Here is a 5,886-nt window from a genome sequence, read left to right as displayed (position 1 = left end):
GTCGTCATATATTGTGGAAGGAAGCTCGTGTAAATAAGGACGGAGTGGTTGACAATGAAAATGTTCAAAAAGTAATAGAACTTTGTGTAAGTATATTATCACTTCAATATTTTTTAATATTATATTTTATCACTTCAATATTTTTTAATATTGTATTTTAAAAATGATATTGAACTTATCTTTTTAATCCTACATGTATTTTAGGAGACTATCGAACAAAGTTCTGAAAATTAAGAGGGCAACAAAGCTAGTTGCAGGGACATTCTGGGTAAAGTGTTTAATGTTCCTGAGTATTCCGGTCGGGTTAGGGGGAAAGGATTTGGCGTAACTCCTAAAAGCTATTTTTCCCAAGAGAAGCGCCAAAATCCATCCAATGAGGAAGTATTCGAGAAGCTCAAACTCCTTACAGAGCAAGTGGCACTTTTGGTGAAGACTAACAAAGACAAGCAACTCCCGGATCAGCTCCAACGTGAAATACAAATGGAGAGTGAAAATGCGAGTTGCAACATCGGTCTCAAAAGTCTTCCCGGGGTAATTAATTACTTACTTATGGAATTACTTATGTATTAAATATACTTATATATTAACGATACTTATATTTTAACCATTGATTTAGGGTGTCACTCCATGCGTGCTGTACTTATCCTCCCCTACTCATCGGAAGGTCGGAAAGGGAAAATTGTACAATACTTCGGGAGAACTATTGCACAACTCACCGATCCCTGCGAGCCATGTCAAAGTATCACCAATTATTTCTTTGGAACCAACTGCACCGTTGCCGATACCGGACAACGATGGAGATATGAAGTTTTTGGGCGAAGTAATTGGTAGTTACGTGGCATGACCCACACATCTTGTTGCCCTCGATAAGGTATATTTAATTAATTGAAATGTATGTTTAATTGATATGTATATTTAATTGCTGATTTTTTTCCGCTCCTAACTTTAATTTCACATTTATATTTAGTTGCTGAAAAAGCCTAAAGGGAATGATAAAAAGATTCCCAGAAACGAATCAATTACATCGCCCGAAAAGGTTTGTCACATTTATTCCCTAAGGTTTGTCATTTTTTCAGATTCAATAAACTAACATTTAACCTCATTTTTTCATATTCAATCAAATAAACCACCCGCACAGCAAAATAAAGCCGGCAAACCTCAAAAATTGGAGGGTAATACAGCTGGAAAACTACAAAAGCTGGAGGGTAATAAAGCTGCCAAAGTTGCAGCTAGAAAACTGGATCGGGGACAATCGGTCGCTGTTGCTCCTAAAATAAGTCAGCCATGCCTTGCTAAGTACGGGGCGTGTCTTGACATCCAAGTAAAAAGGAATATGAGCAGCAACGACGATTCGCGCATCATAAACATGAATAAAGCTATATTCGGAGATGAGTATGAAAAATTTCTCGAAAAGGAGCACATATACGAATTTCTCAACCATAAGGAGCTGAGTGCTACTGTCATCAGCTTGTACATAAGGTAAAAAATACTTTTAATTGCATTTATTGGTAATTAATTAAATTTATTGGTAATTAATCTAGTTTGAAATTTTCATTGAAGGTTTTTGTATGAGAAGGTTGTGTGCACGCACAAATTGTCAAATAGATACTCATTCTTGTCTCTGCATAAGCTGTCGATGTGTAAACTCGATCCAGTAAATCTAAAGAATTACATTGTAGATATGTTATTAGGAAATATAGAGAAGGATAAATTGTTCTTTGCACCATATAATTCAAGGTACGTAATTATATATTATTTATTTATATCTTTTTTAATTTATGAGATCTTAATTTATTAGTTGTGTAAACAAAATTGCTTAACCAAAATTTTGTTGTTGTAGGGCACATTGGGTGCATGGCAATTACAACAATCACTCCGATATAAAGACTATGCTCGACACGTAAGTAATATTCATTTATTTCTTACATAGATATATAAATAATGTGTTTGTTAATGCTATAATAATCACATTTATTTATTCGATAGTGCTTTACAAGTTTTTCGAGCTCAAAGAGGTGCTACAGTGTCGAAGCAAAAGTCTAATAACATCACATGGATTCCAATAAAGGTTTGAAATATATGCCTTTAAATTTTCATTTACAAATATATGCCTTTACCATCAATATTTTATTGACTTATATGTTTTATTTTATAGTGCCCTCGTCAAACTAACAACATTGATTGTGGGTACTATGTATTGCGATATATGAAGGAGATTGTTGACAGGAATAAAACTATTATCCTAGAAACGGTACTGTATTTTCATTATATGATTTTCATATATAAATTATCTATATATTTGATTCTAACTTAATATGTTCAATTTTTATATTGCACAGTACTTTGACAATTCCAGTCCAACATACTCTGAGGAAGATCTAATGGAATTAAAGGAAGACTGGTGTTAGTATGTGCTTGAAATGAACATTGTTTGATTTTCTGGGAAATAGCACGCTGCAAGGGATCTGAATATTATATGGTAACTAGTTATATTCTGTGTATTCTGTTAGTTATATGTATATGAATAGGACACAATATATGAACATGTATATGAATATGTGTTGTTGTACAATAGCTGTCCAATGTATATGTAGTTAATTAAGTTATATATATGTATCTGAATGTTTTGTTGTAAATTAATATATAAAGTAAAGTTATATAGTTCTGTTTTTGTGTACTGATTGTGTGAACTGATTCTGAATATGTATTTGAATATGTTTTGTTGTTGTGTGAACTGATTGTGAACTGATTCTGGATGAAAATAATTTTGGAAAAAAAATTAAAAGACAGCGCTTTGTAATAAAATATCATAAAAAACTAAAAAGCACTTTTCAAAAATTTAATTTACAACGTATTTAAAAAAAAAATTGCACCTTTTACAGCGCTTTTTTCAAAAAAGCGCTGTAAAATGTGCACCCAATATATGCATTATAGTGCACATTTTACAACGCTTTTTCAAATAAGCGCTGTAAAATGTGCACCCAATATATGCATTATAGTGCACATTTTACAACGCTTTTTCAAATAAGCGCTGTAAAATGTGCACCCAATATATGCATTATAGTGCACATTTTACAACGCTTTTTCAAATAAGCGCTGTAAAATGTGCACCCAATATATGCATTATAGTGCACATTTTACAACGCTTTTTCAAATAAGCGCTGTAAAATGTGCACCCAATATATGCATTATAGTGCACATTTTACAACGCTCTTTTCAATAAGCGCTATAAAAGGTGCATAATAATGCATATAATGTGTGCGCATTTTACAACACTTATTTACAAAGCGCTGTAAAATGTGCATATCAAGCGCGCAATATATCTACATGTTTTATAGCGCTTTTTGGTTTTAAAAAAGCGATGTTGTATCTTTTACAGCGCTCGATTCCACCGCGCTTTTTGTTTTGTTTGAAAAAGCGCTATAAGTTGCTTAAAAAAAGCGCTATAAAATCCTATTTTTCGCGTAGTGAAGGTTCATGTTCTTTGTGAAGAGTAATATATTCCAGAATAATGTGCACATACATGTAGAAGTTGGATTAGAACTTGAGAAATGTTTATTTGAGATAAATGTATACACTTCCTTATATCATTTTTTTTAATGTTTGTATAAATGTTTACTATATTTATGCTATTTGCTCTATACTTGTATAACTGTTATTTTTCAGTTGGTGACCATTATTGTGGTTTTTGTTTTGGCTATACACCACCCTTTAGGTTATGAGGGATTATACTCTTCTAGAATTGATGGTGTCGTTGACATAGATGTCGATAGGTTGGTAGTTGAGAGGAATCATACAAGGAGCTTCCAAGGTGGATCCTTACTTTCAAAAATTATCTTCCAATTAGTTACCGATATTGAAGTGTGACCCTTTATTGAGGATGGTCAAGTAGTTCCTGGAAAAGTTGTCTTATATCGCCACTTTTGGAGTTTCCAACCATGCATCAAAGGGTTTGATCACTGTAAGCAAGTTGTTTAAGTTGATGGAACATGGTTGTATGAGAAGTATCGTGAGACCTTAATAATGGCAATCACTCAAGATGGTGATAGTCATACCATTCTTATAGCATACACTCTTGTTGAGGGTGAAACATCAGATGCATAGTTTTTCTTCCTCAGTCGTCTTCAAATGTTTGTCACACTTCAACTCAACCTCTACTTGATTTCGAATAGATATGAGTCAATTAAAAGTGTTGTTAGGCGTCTAAACAACAATTGGCATCATTTCTTCTGCATTCGACATATATCACAAAACATCCCGAGGATTTTCAAAGATGCCCAAATGAAAAAAATTGTAACCAACATGAGTTAGTATCTTTTATATATATATATATATATATATATGTGTGTGTGTGTGTGTGTGTGTGTTTTTTTTTTTTTTTTTTTTTTTTTTAAATTGTCCATAACAACATCAACTTTTATTCTTTCAGGATACATCATGACTCAATCAGGCATCGCATACTACAAGAGACAAATTAGTGATGGGAGTCAAGATGCTATTAAACGGGTCGATGATATTTCAAAGGAACAACGACTACAAGCATATAACGAAGGGAAGAGTAGGGGCGCATGACAACTAATCTTGTTGAGTGCATGGACAATGTATTAAAGGAGACACACAACCTTTCAATCAATTGTTTTTTGTGCAAGCAACCTACTATAGAGTGACTACAAAATTTATAGAAAAAGGGAGACAGACCCAAGCAATGATGGCATCTGATCTGATTTACTCAAATAAAGTCATTCAAAACCTTGAGAATGAACGAGCAATATTGAACTCCTATGAAGTTGTTATTCACAATTGAGCACATAGTATCTTTAGAGTTAAAGAGCTGGTTCGTTCACCAAGCGATCGTTCTATAGGGAAATTCAAGGTAGACCTCGACAAACGATGGTGTGCTTGTGGTGAATTTCAAGCATAATATTCATGTTCACATGTTATCGTCGCTTGTTCGTTTATTCACTGTGACTACATGATATATGCGTGTCTTTCAAGTATACATTGTAATGTATTTTCGACACTTACAAGGAAGAGTTCCAAGCAATTCCTCTTCAATGGTATTGGCCAGAATACAATTGAATTGAATTGTGTCACAATCTAGTCATGAGAAGATATCCAAAATGTCATCCATAGTGGATCAAAGGGAGAAAAGTACACACTCAAATATATGTGGTTTGTGTCGGAATGAGGAACATAATAAGAATAAAAACCCTTACCATACTTATGCTCCTGAAGGAAATGAGTTTAATAAAATTTGTGTTTATTTTATTTTCACTCATGTTGTATTTGTATTTGTATTTTTAATGTTTAATTAATTTTTTTTTATTTTTATGGGTTTCATTTTGTTTAATTTTTTTAATAATTACTTAATAAAAGTAAATTTTAATTAGATAATTATTATAAAAATAATTATTTAAGTAAAATAATAATTATAAAAGTAACAATTAATAAAACTTACCTTAATTATTTAATCAAAATAAAGAAAGGAAAATAATTAATGTGAGACGACTTTTCATTTTTTTGACTTGTTATTTTGGGTAGAAAAATGTAGACTTTTAAAAGACATTACTTAAAGAAATAAAACAAAGTTCGTTAGTCAAATAAAATACGTTACTCAATTTTAATTAATTTTGGATGAGGGATGGTATTATGGATGGTAAAATAGGCAAATCGTTCGATTTTGCTCAACTCTTTTATTAAACTACCTAAAAGGAGTGGATGGAATGGGTCAATTAGAGATATAAAGTTGAAATTATCAGCTTATCCATTTTTATGACGGATCATTGACCTGTCAATGATTCTTTTTTAAATATTAAAAAAAAACAATGTTAAAATTATAAAAATAAATAAATATAAAGATAATTCAAAGAAACCAACTATGGATTT

The 5,886-nt window shown here is 31.9% G+C and overlaps 1 pseudogene; it reads left to right on the top strand.

The window, feature by feature from the left end:
* Positions 1–4,572, top strand: part of LOC140919677 (uncharacterized) — a 23,292-nt pseudogene extending 18,720 nt beyond the window's left edge.
* The last annotated feature ends 1,314 nt before the right edge of the window (positions 4,573–5,886 follow it).

This window comes from Cicer arietinum, chromosome 3 (genome assembly GCF_000331145.2).
Source record: "Cicer arietinum cultivar CDC Frontier isolate Library 1 chromosome 3, Cicar.CDCFrontier_v2.0, whole genome shotgun sequence".
In the NCBI taxonomy this organism is placed as follows: Eukaryota; Viridiplantae; Streptophyta; class Magnoliopsida; order Fabales; family Fabaceae; genus Cicer; species Cicer arietinum.
The sequence above is the reverse complement of the archived record's forward strand: the minus strand, read 5'-3'. Positions and strand labels throughout refer to the sequence as shown.